This window comes from Rattus norvegicus, chromosome 5 (genome assembly GCF_036323735.1).
Source record: "Rattus norvegicus strain BN/NHsdMcwi chromosome 5, GRCr8, whole genome shotgun sequence".
Classification (NCBI taxonomy): Eukaryota; Metazoa; Chordata; class Mammalia; order Rodentia; family Muridae; genus Rattus; species Rattus norvegicus.
The window spans coordinates 89,980,801-89,999,865 of record NC_086023.1 but is presented as its reverse complement, the minus strand read 5'-3'; positions in this window follow the sequence as shown (position 1 = coordinate 89,999,865).

Here is a 19,065-nt window from a genome sequence, read left to right as displayed (position 1 = left end):
GATTTTCTCAAAGAACCAGCTCCTGGTTTTATTGATTCTTTGTATAGTCCTTTTTGTTTCTAATTGGTTGATTGCAGGCCTGAGTTTGATTACTTCCTGCCTTCTACTCCTCTTGAGTATGGTTGCTTCTTTCTACTGTAAAGCTCTTAGGTGTGCTGTTAAGCTGCTGTTTTATGCTCTCTCCTGTTTCTTTTTGCAGGCACTCAGATCTATGAGTGTTCCTCTTAGCACTGCTTAAATTGTGGTTCATAACTTTGTATATGTTGTGGCTTCATTTTCATTAAATTGTAAAAAGTCTTTACTTTCTTTATTTCTTACTTGACCAAGTTACCATTGAGTAGAGAGTTGTTTGATTTCCATGTCTATGTGAACTTTCTGTTGTTTTTGTTGTTATTGAAGACCAGCCATATTCTGTGGTGATCTGATAGGATGCATGGGACTATTTCTATCTTCCTGTATCTGTTGAGACCTGTTTTGTGACTGATTATATGGTCAATTTTTGAGAAGGTACCATGAGGTGCTGAGAAGAAGGCATATCTTTTTGTTTGAGGATGAAATGTTCTATAAATGCCTGTTAAGTCCATTTGGTTCATAACTTCTGCTAATTCCTCTATGTATTTGTTTAATTTCTATTTCTATGTTCTGTACATTGATGAGAGTGGAGTGTTGAAATCTCCTCCTATTGTTGTGTGAGGTGCAATGTGAGATTTGAGCTTTAGTATTGTTCCTTTTTTGAATGTAGTTGTCCTTGCATTTGGAGCAAAAATATTTAAGATTGACAGTTCATCTTGGTGGACTTTTCCTTTGATGAATATGAAGTGTCCTTCCTTATCTTATTTGATGCCTTTTGGTTGAAAGTTGATATTATTCTGGCTACTCCAGATTGTTTGTTCAGAGCATTTTCTTGGAAATTTGTTTTCCAGCCTTTTACTCTGAGGTATTATCTGCCTTTGTCTCTGAGGTGTGTTTCCTATATGCAGCAAAATGCTGGGTCCTCTTTACATATCCAGTCTGTTAGTATATGTCTTTTTATTGGGGAATTGAGACCATTGATGTTGAAAGATATTAAGGAATTGTGATTGTTGCTTCCTCCTCTTTTCATTGTTAGAGGTGGAGTTATATTCATGTGCCTCTCTTCTTTTGTTTCCATTGCAAGGAAATTACTTTCTTGCTTTTTCTAGGGTATAGTTTCCTTTCTTGTGTTGGAGTTTTCCATTTATTATCCTTTGTAGGGCTGGATTTGTAGCAAGATATTGTGTAAATTTGGTTTGGTCATGGAAAGTCTTGGTTTCTCCACCGATGTTAATTGAGAGTTTTGTTGGATATAGTAGCCTGGGCTGGCATTTTTGTTCTTTTAGGGTCTGTATGACATTTGCCCAGGATCTTCTTGCTTTCATAGGCTCTGGTGTGAAGTCTGGTCTAATTCTCATAGGTCTCCCTTTATATTTTACTTGACCTTTCCCCCTTGCTGCTATTAACAATCTTTCTTTGTTTTGTACATTTGGTGCTTTGACTAATGTGCAATGGGAGGAATTTCTTTTCTGTTCCAATTTATTTGGAGTTCTGTGGGCTTCTTGCATGTTTATGGGCATCTCTTTCTTTGGGATAGAGAGGTTTGCTTCTATTATTTTGTTGAAGATATTTACTGGCCCTTAAAGTTGGGAGTCTTTTCTCTCTTCTATACCTGTTATCCTTAGGTTTGATTTTCTCATTGTGTCCTGGATTTCCTGTATGTTTTGGACTAAGAGCATTTTGTGTTTAACATTATCTTAGACATTTGTGTCGATGGTTTCTATATTTTCTGCCCCTGAGATTCTCTCTTCTATCTCTTGCATCTTGTTAATGATGCTTGTATCTATGTCTCCTGATCTCTTCCCTAGGTTTTCTATCTCCAGGGTAATTTCCCTTTATACTTTCTGTATTGTTTCTCTTTCCAATTTTAATACTAGACGGTTTTGTTCAATTCCTTAACCTCTTTGGTTTTGTTTTCCCTCAATTCTTTAGAAATTTTTGAGTTTTCTCTTTAAAAGCTTCTATTTGTTTACCTGTGTTGTCCTGTACTTCTTTAAGGGAGTTATTTATGTCCTTAAAGTCCTCCATCATCATCATAAAATGTGATTTTATATCTAAATCTTGCTTTTCTGGTGTGTTTGGATATCCAGTATTTGCTTTGGTGGAACAGCTGGACTCTGATGATGCCAAGTACTCTTGGCTTCTGTTGCTTAGTTTCCTGGGCTTGCCACTTGCCATCAGGTTGTCTCTGGTGTTAGCTTATCTTGCTCTCTCTGACAGTAGTTTGACCCTCCTGTAGGCCTGTGTGTCAACACTCCTGTAGACCTGTTTTCTTTCAGCTGCATCTGGGAGCAGAGAGCTCTGCTCTCAGATGTGTAGGCACTTCTGGTGTCCTGCTTTCAGCAATCAGGGATGGCAGAAACTCAACAGTCCTGCTGCTGACTACTCCTAGGTCCCTGTGCCCAAGGGGCAGAGATGATACTAGGTAATTTCCTCTTGGGTCTGGAATGTTGGCAGAAAATAGTCTCCTCTGAGTTCTCAGGAGTATTTGCACTTCTGAGGGTCCAGGTCTCTCCCCCAGTGGATTTGGATACAGAGAGGTGTATGACTGGTTCAGTTCAGTTTTGGGCACAGGCAGGACCCAGGAATTTCCTGCTGCTGACTATTCTTATATTCTTGTATCCAAAGGTACTATGCAGTTTCCTCTTAGGCCAGGGATGTCAGAGAGGTGGGTAGAAGGGTTGGACTGTCATATGGTCTTAAGACTGTCCAAACTTTTGGTTGTTCAGCTCTCTCCCACATAGGATTTTGGTCCAGGTGAAGTTCTTATTATTAAAGGTTTTTCACATACTTGCTTAGATTTACACTAACATATTTTATATTATTTGTGACTCTTGTAAAAGGTGTTACTACTCTAATTACTTTCTCAGCTCAATTACTATTTGTATATAGGAGGGATATTTATTATTTTGAATGAATTTTGTATCTATCCACTTTGATGAAAATGTTTACCAGCTGTAGGAGTTCCCTGGTAAAATTTTTTGGATTAATTATGTATAGTATCATATTGCCTAATAATAGTGATTCTTTGACTACTTCCTTTCCAATTAATATCCCTTGATCTCCTGTATCTTGTCTTAATGCTCTTGATAAAATTTAAAGTACTAAATTGAATAGATAGGAAAAGAGTGGACAGCCTTGTCCTGTCCCTGATTTTATTGGAATTGGTTCAACATTTTCACCATTTAATTTGATGCTGACTATTGGTTAGCTGTACATTTCCTTTATTGTATTTAGGTAGTTGCCTTGTATCCTTGATCTTGATCTCTGTAGGACTTTTGGTCATGAATTGGTGTTAAATTTTGTCACGTTTTTCAGCATCAAATGTGATGATCATGTGTTATTTTCTTGCACTATGTTTTTATATGGGGCATAGCATTGATGGATTTTTCTATGTTGAATTATCCTGCCTATATGAGATGAACAATCCTTGATCAGAGTGGACAATAGTGTTAATGTGTTCTTGGATTTTTGAGTATTTTTATTGTGTACTTTTGTATCAAAATTCATAAGAGATTGTTCTGAAATTCCCTTTCGTGGTTACATCTTTGTGTGGTGTATGCATCAGGGTGACTCTGCCTAATAAAATGAATTTGACAGTGTTCCTTCTTTTTCTATTTTGTGTAATAATTTGAAGAGTATTGGTATTATCTCTCCTTTGAAGATCTGATATAATCCTGCACTAAAATATTCTGACACTGGGACTTTTTGTTTGGGAGACTTTTCATGACTGCCTGTAGTTTTTAAGGGGATGTACATCTATTTAGATTGTTCACCTGATCTTGATTTAGGTTTGATAAGTGGTATCTATAAAGAAAATCATCCATTTTATTAGGATTTTTCAATTTTCTAGAGTTCAGGATTGATTTTGAAATAAGACAATGATTCTTTAGATTTCCTTGATGTCTGTTGTTATGCCTACCTATTTATATCTGATTTTGTTAATTTGAACATCTTTCTTCTACCTTTTAGTTGGTTGGGCTAATGATTTTTCTATCTTGTTGGTTTTATCAAAATAACATCTCTTCTGTTGATTTTTTTTCCTTGTCCTATTTTATTGATTTTAGCCCTGAGTTTGTGTATTTCCTGCAATCTACTTTTCTTGGATATGTTTGCTTCTTTTTGTTTTAGAGCTTTCAGGTATGTTGTTAAGTCACTGGTATGACATCTTTCTAATTTCTGTATAAAGGCACTTAGTACTAAAACTTTCCTCTTAGCATTCCATATATTATGCCCCTTAACTTTGGATATGTTGTGCATTCATTTTAATTTAATTTTAGAAAGTCTTTAATTTCTGAATTTATTTCTTCTTTGACCCAATGGTAAGTCAGTAGAAAATTGTTCAGTTTCCAGGAGTTTGTAATCTTTCTGATGTTTCTGCTGTTGCTGAACTCCAGCTTTCATTCATGATGGTCTGATAAGATTCAGAGGTTTATTTCAATTTTCTTATTATCTGTTGTGCCTTGCTGTGTGACTAAGTTTATGGTCAATTTTTTGGGAGGTTCCACAAGGTTCTGAGAAGACGACATATTCTTTTGTGATCAAGTGAAATGTTTTATAGATATATTAGGTCATAGTCATAACTGTCTGTTAGTTCCATTATTGTTCTGTTTAATTTCTGTCTGGATACCAGGTCCATTAGTGAGAATGAGCTGTTGAAGTCTTCTACTCCTGTGGGATTTGATGTGTCATTTCAACTTAGTAATTTTTACTTCAAATGTGGGTGTCATTTCATTTAAGGCATAGAAATTGAGAATTGAGATGTCAACTTGATGGATTTATTATCCTTTGATTAGTATGAAGAGTCCTTTTCCAACACTTTTGATTAATTTCAATTTCAATTTTAATTTTATTCTACATTATAATGGCTAGTTCAACGTGCTTCCTAGATCTATTTGCTTGAAAAAATTACATCATTTTATTTTGTGGTGATGTCTATATTTGATGTTGAGATGTGTTTCTTGCATGCAGCAGAATGGTGGATCCTATTTCCTTATCCAATTGACTAGCCTGTGTGTTTTTATTGGAAAATCAAGCTCATTGATGTTGTGGGATATTAAAAACTAATGATTCTTCATTCTCATTATGTTTATGTTGATAATCATAGTAGGTGGTATATATGTGAAGATGTCTGCATAAATGTGTGCCGGCATATGTGTAAACATGTGTGCTTTGTTTGTGTGTTTGGGTATTTTTGGCATAAAATTATTTACTTCCTGTCTTTTCTTCATTGTAATTAGCCTCTTTGGGTTGGAGTTTTCCTTCTAGTGTCCGTTATAGCTTTGGACTTGTTTGATATTGTTTGAATTTGTTTTTATCATGGAATTTTGAATTTGGTTTTCTTTGTCAATAGTGATTGAAGTCTCTTCTGGATACAATATTCTAGGCTGAACTCTGTAGTCACTTAGAGGATGCAAATCTCCTGTCTGCCTAGGCACTTCTGGCTTTTAAAGTATTTCTTGAGATGTTGGTGCAATCCTAAGAAACCTGCCTTATATGTTATTTGATCTTTTTTCTTTGCAGGAAATTAATAACATTTTTCCTGGACATTTAGTCTACTGATTATTATTTGGATTACAGAGGATGTTCTGTAAACTTCTTGTACTTTAATAAAATAGGCCTTTCTTTTGCTTCCTTAGAAATTTTTTTCCTACGACTAGGTTGAAAATATTTTCTGGCCTTTGATATGGAAATCTTCTTTTTCTATTATTCTTATGTTTGGTCTTTTCATACTGTCCCAAATATTCTGGATGTCTTGTGTCAGAAATGCTTTAGATTTAACATTTTCTTTGACCAATATATCAATCTTTTTTCTTGTATCTTCTACTCCTAATATTTTCTCTTTCATCTCCTGTATTCTGGTGATCATACTTGCAGTTATAGTTTCTGTTTTCTTACCTATGTCTTCATTCTCCAGGATTCCCCCAGTTTATGTTGTCTTTATTGCTTTTATTTCCATTTTCAGTTCCTGAACTATTTTATTCATTTCTTTCATCTCTTTGCTAGTATTTCTCTGTATTTCTTTAAAGGACTTATTTATTTCCTCTTTAAAAGTGCATATCATTTTTTTAAGTTTGGGTTTAAGTCATATTCTTGTGCTTCACCTGTGTTAGGACCTCTAGAGCTTGGTGCAATAGAATAACTGGGCTCTGGTGGCAACATATTTCCTGTCTCTTATTGATTGTATACTTAGGCTGACCTTTAGACATTTCATTGTCCCTGTTGCCTGCATATCTCTGGGAATGCAGGTAGAGTTGTGAGCTATAAAATGAGAATATGGAACAGGGTACAGCTTAGTGATGTAGGAAGCACCTCAGGGAAACTAAACAGGCAAAGGATTGAAGGCGAAATATTTCATATGTCTGTCTCTGGTGTTGAAAGCCCTCTAGTAATACAGGCAGAGTTGTAGACCAGAAAACGGAGTGCAAGAAACAAGGAATGTCTCACAGTTGCTGGTTATGCCCCAAGACGAACTGGTTAAAACATGTTTTCTTATCTGCCTCTTTACCTAGTCATAGAACTGGATCCATGATGTCTTTCCATTCCTCCAACACATCAATGTGACCAAGGCTCAGAATCTTTCATGACCATTTTCAAAGCTTGAAATTCATACCATCATACCCACTTGACCTGTCTCTCAGTTCATTTAGATTTTTATAAAATAAGGTATTATGTAAACCCAGGAATGTATTTTTTAAAGTTATGGACGCTGTGATAACATGGCCATCTTGGGATCTTACTTATGGTGGAATGGTTAGGTAGTCTTTCATAAGGATATTAATCCTAGTCATGAAGTTCTTAAGGACCTGCCTCTTAATAACCTCCATGGCTATCTATTGATGCCCACTAGGCTTTTGTTTTATTGGAGTTCACATTGTCTGGAGTTTCTTTTTCAAGCACAAACCTCCACCCAGCTGTCTCTCTGTGACTGTGGAAAACTGTAGGCATGAAATAAACTTAGTGGAAAAGTCTTCTGGACAAACAAGTGCATAAGATCAGGGAAATACAAAAGGCAGAACTTAAGTAAAAAGGTAGAAGATATTGTTTTTAGGGAAATGGGAAAAGAATTTGGATGAATATGTGAAAGATACTCTTTAAGCAAGCTCTGCTTGAAGTTTTGTTTCTAATAGCTGGCTAAACAATATACAAGCTGAAGTAGGAAATAATAATTGTTCATTCTTAAGTAAACCCAGAGTTTTTGTGCCTCAGACTATCATTATCTCCCTCCTCAGGTCTCTGTGATATTCATGGCTCTGCTGATATGACAAGAATTAGAATTTAACACATGAACAGGTAATAGTCCTATCCAGAGCATCACAGGTCATTTGTTTAATTAAATTCCTCATGTGACATCTTGCAATTCATTATTTAAAAGAGAAACAACCCAATCTAATTTTATATATTTTGATAAGTTTTTAGTATGGGGTAGGCATCCTAATTATAATTTTGGGAAAAGTGACTCTGAAAAATAGGTTTTTGAATAGCAAGCAATGAGTCAATTATGATTGCAAATTACAATCATTACAATGACTTGAGCTAGCAGTACACAAAGCAAAGCATTAAAAGGCTCTTTGTTACTCCAAAGAGGCAAAATTAACTTATCTCAAATGAAAGTTCATTGTCGCAGACTCTAAGAAGACACTCATTTTGTCAAGGCCATATTTACATGGTTTCTTCAATTCCAGCCATTTTCTCTCACTCTTTTATTATCTCATAGGAAATATAACAAAAGATACATGTGTAATTTTAAAGTTTTTAGTAAAACACTAATAAATAATAGTAGATTGGATCAAATAAAATAATGCTTTTAATCCAATGTTTCTTATATATTATTATTTCAAGATGTAACCAATGTAAAGTTTTTGAGATTCCAAAAAAATGTTTCATATTCAAATTTCATTGTATTTGTTTTTCAGGTTTGTTTAGTTTCATGTTATCATAGCCTCTTATGTCTAGTCACTCTACATGGAAATCATAGTATGTTCCTGTTCCTCTGCTTGACCCTCTTGTTCAGTATCCATGTTGTTTTGTGATAGGGAAAACATGTCTTCAAATCCATGCTGCAGCCAATTGATTAAAAATAATAATTAATTAATTAAAAATACAGGATGACCTTTCAACCTATATTTCAGGTAAATAATAAATAATTATTATATAATTGTATTCCAGATTATAATATGAAGATATCCCCTGTTGGGATGGATCTAGGATTAGTAGTACACTGACCTGTCTGATACAAATCAGATATGATGAAAATTTACTTGATTAAGGCAGATCAGTCAGGACTAGAGAAAGGAATCAAGAACCAAACTAGTGTACCTGTTTGTTTTTAAGGCAGGCTTCTTATAGAAGAAACCAGTTTCAAAAGTTCAGAAGGCAGCAAGGAAGTAGTAGTACATTTTGGCTTACTACACAGAATATTATCAGTTGACTTTTAAGCTCATTGGTCCTAACTGAGTTAAGAGGAGTGGTAGGTTGGGGATTTCCATAATATTGAGATAACAGAGCATAAGTAATACAATCATAGCTTGTTTACCTATTAGTAGCATTCTTTAGTGTCAGTTTGAGTGATAACTATTGAAAAGTGGATGAACTTGACTTCACCTTATGAACAACATGGAGGCTACATACAAAATGGCTACAGTTATGTCAGATCACATCACTCAGAGCACTGTAGGACAAACTGGACACAGTCATGTTTCCAGACACCTGACATCAGGTTTCTTGGGAGTCCCCTTTATTAACACTAGGCCACATTCCATTTAGATCTTAGCTCTAATGCTTTCTGCCCAAATTATTGTTCTCTACCAACTTTCTCTTATTATTTAAAAATCTTATAAAATATCTTTCCATGTGTTTTTCATCTACATTAGAATATGATATTAAATTTTATACACTCTGGTTACAAGACAGTCTAATACCAGTTTGTCTTTATAAAGAAGAACATTTACTTAGTTCCTACTGACTTCTCAATGTCAAGAAAAGTCTTTGACATGCAGTACATTCTCAATAAACATTTGTTCAATCAAAAAGGTAAGATGATAATGCAAAGTACAAACAAAATTCATGTATTAAAGAAGTAATAGGAAAAGCTTGTGTGGGGGGAAGTGAGTTGGTGGTGGTATGTGTGAGTCAGGTATGAGAACAGAGAAAATTAGAATAGAGCAGAATGCTAATTTCACATACTGCCTATGTGTTTTTTATTTTCTTAAAATGGGTTTCATAATACATCCAAGATATTCTTAGAAAGATTTATAAAGTGGTCAGTAAAAATATCTATATAAAAAGGGATAACAGTAGCACTGTGAGCGAAACAACTGGTTATATCAGAAAACATAAGTATTTTGAGATTAATCATTCCTTGGCTATAATTCAAAACTCATAAAAACTAAGTTTCTTGTGTATATAAACTTGAGACACTTCATTCAAAAGCAAGCCTAATGAGGTCATGAGACTGTGTAGATTTGATATTTTTAGTATTAGTCTTATTTATGAGTTTCACTGCAGAATATTATCCCAGATCCACCCATGACCCCAGTAAATTAACTGCGATATTTGCTTTACCAAAAACAACAACAACAAAAAAAACAACAATAACAAAAACCAACCAACCAACAAACCAAAAAAAAAAAAAAAAAACCCAACCAAACAAACAAATAAACCCAAAACACTAAATGTACAAAAATACACAGTAAAGATTTTGGTGACTCTGAATTCTACAGCAATCTCAAAACTGTCAAATAAAACTTCAAATAGCCCACATAGAAGACTTTCAGGTTTCACTACCATGAAATAGGTTCTCCAGGGCTGCAGGATATTTGATCACACTGTGAACCCAGAGACTCTGTTACTTACTAGAAAAGCCTATTTCTGGTTGTCTGTGACTCAATCCTGACACATAACTTTAATCCAAGAGGTTTCTGTTTGTTGGAAACATAATTTTAGAGAAGTCAACTATAGATCAAGAGGCCAAGCAAGCAACCAGTTTACAGGAACTAAACATAGAAAAAACTATATAGAGTAAGAAGTCGGAAGGGAGTAAAGAGAGAACAGGAAGTAGAGGGAGCGTCATTTTGTTTAAAAGAATTTTGAGGCACAGTGGTGAAAGAAAACTTCTCTTGTTGGGAGTGCATCCACTGATGAGCAATGTCAGCTAGGTGGGCTTTCCTGCCTCAGAGAGCTAGCAGGATTTCAACCCAGTATTGGCAATTGAAATGAAGCAATTGATATTTTATTAAAATCAACATTCCAGAACATGTGAATCTGTTTTGTTCTTAAGAAAATAAGTTAACATTACTATTTTTTAAAAAGGTTTTATTTTGTGAAGAACACTGCTGTAAAGTGTCTATAATATTCCTAATGTCTTGACAAAGGACCAAAGTAATGTCAGTTTGGGAGGTTTGAATAGCCCATTTATCAGCACAAGGACTTCTGGACAAAAGAAGCAATGTTCTGCAATTATTAGCTCCTCAATTGCAGTGATTTTTCTATTGTATGAGGAAATCTTAAAGGAAGGAATTTGAGCCAATTCTTATCTTCCCTCGTGTGAAATGATGAATCTACAGATTGGATAAAATGTCCCTCAATTTGTACATGTGGGGTCAAATCTAATCAACGTTAAAAGAAACACGAAAGCAAAAGGAGAGCTGTGGTGAATTGGTTATTTTTATGGTAAAGACCGAACTGGTCAATTGTACAACTTATAATAATTCTGGATGCTTTTATTCACAGGTGACTTTAATATGGTTTAAAATCTTGTGTTCTTAATACAGTTGTAAAATATCTGTCAGTTTCTAGTTTTTTCTAATGTGTGCGGAAGCTAATATTAATCAATTCCTTGCAAATCTAAACCTACCGCAAAAGAGTTGGAATCAGATTAAAAATATCCCTATGAACTCACAACTATAACACTCTCCTATGAATTTCCCAAAACCATGTCAACTACCTTCTTGTTACACTGTACACAGTCGTCATGGAGCCTGTGAAATAAGCATCATAATCTTTTGAAAATGTTCCTCCTGTCAATGTTATATTTTGCCTAATTCTGTTAATAGTTTTTAGAAGCAACATTGTAATTTATTTGTGTGTGTTCATGTGCATGTAAGTACTTGTGCTCATGTAGTCATTACAGAAGCCAAAGCCAGACTCTGTTTGTTTTCATCTGTTACTTCCACTTTTTTAAGAGAGGATTGACCTTTCACCAAACCTTACTGTCTCAGCAAGACTGGCTGGCCAGGAACTCCCTGAGATATCTGCTCCCACCCTCCATGTTTACAGACATGCACCACTGCAGTGTGTTTCACATGGGTTCTTGGAAGAGAAACTCAGCAATTCTTGCTTCCCAGCAAACACTTTAGTACCAAGCAGCCTCTACAAACCCTTTCTGTTATCTGATATAGCTTTCCTTTGAGTACATGCTCCGGGTCTGTATTCAAATAAAAAAGTTTGAAACTTTTTCAGAACTTTGCTGAAGACTGTGTACAATGTGACAACATACGCTGTTGTGTTTTATACACATAAATAGAGAAAGAATATGTTTGATTTATGTGCAGGCAAGTGTGTGTGGGGGGGGGCAGGGAGGGAGTGCCTCTGAGAGTCCATGCTGAGGCATCCCTTCCTCCTGAGAACCCAGCCACTGAATGATGGTATAGTGTAGAATAGAGTTGTCAGGCATCAGTGTCAGCCCTTGGTCCTGTGAAGGCTTGATGCCCCAATGTAGGGGAATGCCAGGGTGGGTAGGCAGGAGGGAGTGGGAGGATGGTGGGGGAGCACCCTCATGGAGGCAGGGGGTAGGAGGATGGGATGGGGGATTTCCAAAGGGGAAATCTGGAAAGGGGATAACATTTAAAATGTAAATAAAGAAAATATCCGATAAAAGAAAAGAAAAAAAGAAGAGTTTATTCAGGGGCCAGGGAGGAAAGTTGAGAGGGTAGTAGAGACAGAGAAAAGCAAGCAGAACAGGAGGGAGAGAGAGAGGGAGGGGGAACTGTGTAGCAGGATGAGATGACAGAGTAAAAGCAAGAGGACAAGACAGAGCTGAGCAGGCAAGCAGTCCCTTTTATACTGAGTCAGGCACACCTGGCTATTGAAAGGTAACTGTGGGGCAGAGCCAAGAAAAATGCTAATACAAGCAATTTACATGGTTTAAGGGACCTCTAAAGAGGTCTTCAAAATTGTAAGTAAATGTGGACGATTTAAAAGCTGTTTCTAGTTCTGTTATGTTTTTATAGTAAATAAAATTTTCATCGAATTAATTTAATTGATTATGTTAATTCATTTAATTATATTAATTATTGTCTTTTTGTTGGATATTTTTTGCATTTACCTTTCAAATGTTATCCCCTTTCTTCCCCTCTCTCTTCCTGCCTCCATCTCCCCCTGCTTCTATAACGATGCTCCCATGCCCATCCACCCATTCCTACATCAATATCCTGGCATTCCCCTACACTGGGGAAAAAAGCCTTCACAGGACCAAGGGCCTTCCCACCCATTGACACCCTACAAGGCCCATCTTCTGCTACATACATGGCTGGCGCCATGAGTCTTTCCATCTGTACTCTTTGGTTGGCGGTTTACTACCCAGGAGTTCTGGAGAATCTGGTTAGTTGATATTGTTGTTTTTCCTATGGGGTTGCAAACCCCTTCAGCTCCTTCAGTCCTTTCTCTAACTCATCCATTGTGGATCCCATTCTAGGTTCAGTGGTTGGCTGCAAGCATCCTACTCTGTATTTGTTAGCCTTTAAGGAGACAACTATGGCAGGCTCCTATCAGCATGCACTTCTTGGCATCAGCAATATTGTCTGGGTTTGGTGGTTGTTTATGGATTTGATCCCTAGTTGGGGCATTCTCTGGGTGACCTTTCCTTTAGTCTCTGCTCCAAACTTTGTCTCCATATTTCCTCCTGTGAGTATTTTGCTTACCCTTCTAAGAAGAACTGAAGCATCCACACATTGGTATTCATTCTTGAGTTTCATGTGTCTGTGAATTTTTTCTTGGTATTCCCAGCCTTTAGGTTAATATTCACTTATCAGTGAGTGTATACCATGTGTGGTCTTTTGTGATTGGGTTACCTTACTCAGGATGATATGTTCTAGTTCCATCTATTTGCTAAGAATTTCATGTAGTCATTTTTTAATAGCTTAATAGTAGTCCATTGTATAAATTTACCACATTTTCTGTATCCATTCATCTTTTGAAGGAAAACTGGGTTCTTTCCAGCTTCTGGCTATTATAAATAAAGCTTCTATGAACAGAGTGGAGCATATGTCCTTGTTATAAGTTGGACCATCGTTGGGATATACACCCAGGAGTGTTATAGCTGAGTTCTCAGGTAGCACTATGTCTAATTTTCTAAGGGAGCACCAGATTGATTTCCAAAGTAGTTGTACCAGCTTGCAATCACACCAACAATGGAGGAATGTTCATTATCAACATCTTTGCCAGCATCTGCTGTCACTTGCCTTTTTTATTTTAGCCAATCTGACTGGTGTGAGGTGAAATATCAGGGATGTTTTGAATAACTTTTCCCTGATGACTAAGGATGTTGAAAGTTTCCTTAGGTGCTTCACAGGTACTCAGTATGCCTCAGGTGAGAATTCTTTGTTTGGCTCTATACCCCATTTTTTAATATGATTATTGGTTCCCTGGATTCTAACTTCTTGAGTTCTTTGTATATATTTGGTATTAGCCCTCTATGGATGTAGAATTGGTAAAGATCTTTTCCCAATCTGTTGGTTGCTATTTTGTCCAATTGACAGTGACCTTTGCCTTAGAGAAGCTTTGAAATATCATGAGGTCCCGTGTGTCGATTCTTGATCTTAGAGTATAAACCATTGGTGTTCTGTTCAGGATATTTTTCCCTCTGCCTATGTGTTTCAGGCTTCCCAATTTTGTCTTCTATTAGTTTGAGTGTATCTGCTTTGATGTGGAGATCTGATCTACTTGGACTTGAGCTTTGTACAAGGAGAGAAGAATGTGTTGAATTGCATTCTTATACATGCTGACCTCCAATTGAACCAGCAAAATTTGTTGAAGGTGCTGCCTTTTTTTACATTGGATGGTTTTAGCTCTTTTGTTAAAGATCAAGTGACCATAGGTGTGTGATCACAAATCTCAGTCTTCAATTCTATTCCACGAATCTATCTGCCTGTCTCTGTAACAATTCCATGCAGTTTTTATCACCATTGCTCTATAATACATTTTGAGATCAGGTACAGTGATTCCTCCAAAGTTCTTTTAATGTTGAGGAGAGTTTTCTCTATCCTGGATTTTTTTGTTATTCCAAATGAATTAGCAAATTGTGAAGAATTGTGTTGGAAATTTGATGGGGATTGCATGAACTCTATAGACTGCTTTCAACAAGATGACCAGTTTTACACTATTAATCCTGACAAACCATGAGCATGGGAGATCTTTCCAACTTCTGAGATCTTCAATTTTTTCATCAGAGACTTGAAGTTCTTGTCATTCAAATCACTTACTTGCTTGGTTAGAGTCACACCAAGGTATTTTACATTATTTGCGACTATTATGAAGAGTGTCATTTCCCTAATTTCTATATTATCCTTTTTATCCTTTGAATAGGGAAGGCTACTAATTTTTTAAGTTAATTTTATGTCCATCCATATGCTGAAGTTGTTAATCAGCTGTATGAATTGTCTGGTGGATTCTTTGGAGTCACTTAAGTATACCATCATTTCATCTGCAAATAGTGATATTTTATTTCTTCCTTTCCAATTTGTAACTCTTTGACCTGCTTTTATTATGTAATTGCTCTGGCTAGGACTTCAAGTACTATAATGGATATGTAGGGAGAGAGTGAACAGCCTTGTCTAGTTCCTGATTTTAGTGGGATTGTAAAAGTTTGTCTCAACCAATTTTGATGTTGGCTACCAGTTTACTGTATATTGCTTTTACTATGTATGGACCTTGACTTAGATCTTTCCGCCACTTTTATCATGGGGGGCGGGTGTTGAGTTTTGTAAAATGCTTTCTCAGCATCTAATGAGATGATCATGTGTTTTTTTCCCTTTGACTTTGTTTATATAGTGAATTACATTCAATTATTTCTGTATATTGAACCATCCCTGTTCTCCTGGAATGAAGCCTACTTGATCAGGTTGATTTGCTGTGTTCTTGGATTACGTTTGAAAGAACGTTATTGAGTATTTTTGCATTGATATCCAAAAGGGAAATTAGTCTGAACTCTTGTTTTATTGTAGGGTCTTTGTGTGGTTTGTGTATAAGCACAATTGTGGCTTCAAAGATCTCATTGTGTTGTGTTCCTTCAATTTCTATTTCATAGAATAATTTGAAGAGTATTAGTATTGGGTCTTCTTTGATGGTCTGAGAGAATTCTGCAGTAAAACTATCTGGTCCTGGGCTTTGTTTGGTTGGGATACTTTTAATGACTGCTTCTATTTCTTTAGGGGTTATTGGACTGTTTAGATGGTTTATCTGATCCTGATTTACCTTGGTACCTGGCGTCTGTCTAGAAAATTGTCCAATTCCTCCAGATTTTCCAGTTTTGTTGATTATAGGTTTTTGTAGTAGGATCTGATAATTTTTTTAATTTTCCTCAGTTTTTGTTGTTATGTGTCCCTTTTCCTTTCTAACTTTGTAAATTCGGATACTGTCTTTATGCCCTCTGGTTAGTTTGGCTAACAGTTTATCTCTGTTGTTGATTTTCTCAAAGTACCAGCTCGTGTTTTTACTGATTCGTGTTATAGTTCTTTTTGCTTATATTTCATTTATTTTAACTCTGATTTTGATTATTTCCTGTTGTCTACTCTTTTTTGGTGAATTTGTTCTACAGCTTTCAGGTGTGCTGTTAACCTGTTAGTGTATGACCTCTCTGCTTTCTTTTTGGAGACACTCAGACCTATGAGTTTTCCTTTTAGCACTGCTTTCATTGTATTCCACAAGTTTGGATAGGTTGTGCCCTTGTTTTCATTAAATTCTAAAATGCCTTTAATTTCTTTCTTAATTTCTTCCTTGACAAAGTTATCATTGAATAGATGTTCATATTCCACCTGTATGAGGCCTTTCTATTGTTTTTGTTGTTATTGAAAACCAGCTTTAGTCCATGGTGATCTGATTGGATACAAGCAATTATTTCGATCTTTTTTGTTATGTCCTGTCTTGTGACCAATAATATGGTCAGTTTTGGAGAAGGTACCATGAGGTACTGAGAAGAAGGTATATTATTTTGTTTTAGGATGAATTGTTCTATAGATGTCTGTCAAATCTAACAGGGTTATAACTTCTGTTAGATTCATTCTGTCTTTGCTAAGTTTCTGTTTCCATGATCTATCCATTGATGAGAGTGGAATGTGAACTCTCCCACTATTATTATGTGTGGTACAATGTATGCTTTGAGCTTTAGTAAAGTTTTTTTTTTTTATGAAGGTGGGTTCCTTTACATTTGGAGCATAGAGTTCAGAATTGAGAGTTCATCTTGGTAGATTTTTCCTTTGATGAATTTGAGGTGTCCTTCTTTATCTTTTTTGATAACTTCTGGTTGAAAGTCGATTTTATTCAATATTAGAAAAGCTACTCCAGCTTGTTTCTTGGCACCATTTTCTTGGAAACTTTTTTCAAGCCTTTTACACTGATGTAGTGTCTGTCTTTGTCACTGAAGTCTTTCCTGTATGCAGCAAAATGCTGGGTCCTCTTTATGTATCCAGTCTGTTAGTCTATGTCTTTTTATTGGGGAATTGAGTTCATTGATGTTAAGAGATATTAAGAAATAGTAATTTTTGTTTCCTGTTATTTTTATTGTTAGAGGTGGAATAATGTTTGTGTGGCTCTCTTCTTTTGGGATTGTTGCAAGGAAACTACTTTATTGCTTTTTCTAGTGTATAGTTTCCCTCCTTGTGTTGTCGTTTTCCATCTATTCCATCTTTTTGGGGCTGCATTTGTGGAAATATATTGTGTAGATTTGTTTTGTCAAAGAATACCTGAGTTTCTCCAACTATGCTAATTGAGGGTTTAGCTGGATATGGTAGCCTAGGCTGGCATTTGTGTTCTTTTAGGGTCTGTATGACATCTGGCCAGGATCTTCTAGAGTTCACAGTCTCTGATGAAAAGTCTGGTATTATTCTGATAAGTCTGCTTTTATATGTTACTTGACTTTTCCCCTTACTGCTTTTAATATTCTTTTTTTGTTTTGTGCATTTACTGTTTTGACTATTATGGGACCAAAAGAATTTCTTTTTTTTTTTTTGTTCAATCTGTTTGAATTTCTGTAGGCTTCTTGTATGTTCCTTCAATTTAGGGAAGTTATCTTCTATAATTTTGTTCAAAGTATTTTGGCTCTTTAAATTGAAAATCTTCACTCTCTTTTATACCTATTATACTTAGGTTTGGTCTTCTCATTGTGTCCTGGATTTTCTGGATGTTTTGGGTTTTTAGCTTGCTCCATTTTGCATTTTCTTTAACTAATGTGTTAATTTTTTTTATGGTATCTTCTTCCCCTGAGATTCTCTCTTCAATCTCTTGTAAACTGTTGTAGTTGTATCAATGACTATTGATCTCTGTCTTAGGTTTTCTGTCTCCAGGGTTGTCTCTTTATTATTTCTATTTCCATGTTTAGATCTTGGATAGTTTTGTTCAACTCCTTCACCTGTTCCATTGTCTTTTCCTGTAACTCTTTAAAGGATTTCTGTGTTTCCTCTTTAATGACTTCTAGTTGTTTACCTGGGTTCTCCTGTATTTTTTTTTAGTTTCTCATAATTTTCATTTATGTACTTTTCACAGTACCCTGTCATCATCATGAGATGTGATTTTTAAATCCAAATCTTGCTTATCTTGTGTGTTGGGGTATCTAGTACTTGCTGTGGTGGGAGAAATGGGTACTGATGATTCCAAGTAGTCTTGGCTTCCACTGTTTAGGTTCTTGCCTTGCTTCCTCCAATCTGGTTATTTCTGATGTTGGCTGGTTTTGCTGTCTCTGACTGGAACTTGTCCCTCTGACTGGACCTGTAACCCTGTGATCTTGGAAATGAGAGCATTCCTATGAGACCAGCTCTCTCTGGGTAGGTTTTGGGTCCGGAGGACTGTGGGACAACCTTAGCTCTGGACACAGATGGAAACTGTAAGTGTCCTGTCTCAAACTGCTTCGTGGTTCCTGTGCCCTGTACCTTACTGACAGGTCCCTTTTTTGACATTTAGTGGAGCAAAAGCAGGGTCTTACCTGTGGGCTTAGGACTGAGAGTGCTCCTAAGAGACCAGCGTTTTCTGGACAAGTTGTGGGTCTGGAAAGCTGTGGGATAGCCTTAGCTATGGGTGTAGGTGGAGTCCAGATGGCTAATTATGCTAATTATGTCTTTTTTCTTTCTTCCTCTCTTTCTTTTTCTTTCTCTCTTTCTTCCTTCCTTTCTTTCTTTCTTTCTTTTGTTCTTCCTCTCTTTCTCTTTATCTCTCTCTCATTCTTTCTTTCTTTTATATCTCAACATTTATTTCTTTTAGAATAATGATGCTACTGCCTTTATAATATCTGCCATGGAGTTCAAACTGTTGAATATTTTCATGCATTTTATAAAAATTAATTTAAATATATTTTCATTTCCATCAATTGTCTGTATTTTCACATCTAACCATACACTAGGATATTAAATTTTAGAACATAGAGGAAGTCTGATTTTTTTTCAACAAATGCAAGTGCTGATATGTTTGGTATATCCATTTAATTGATATCAAATTTTGTGCTTAGACAATAACTTAAAAGTACAGTATAAGATTGGAATTGAGCCTTGTCTCTAAGGTGTAGAGCAGAGTCCTCACATCCTTGTGAGTGCTAACATTTGGTATAGCTAAGCTCTGACTTCTCTGATCCAAGCTTTTTATTACACAATGTTTGTAGCATGTTCCTCAGAGTTGCTGGATCCCCAGTGTATGAACGGCCCTCAATGGAGAGCATTGGATCTCAGTTCAACTTTCACCAAAAGATGGAGAAATGAGAGATTATACCAGCACCATCACTGCCTTCACTTC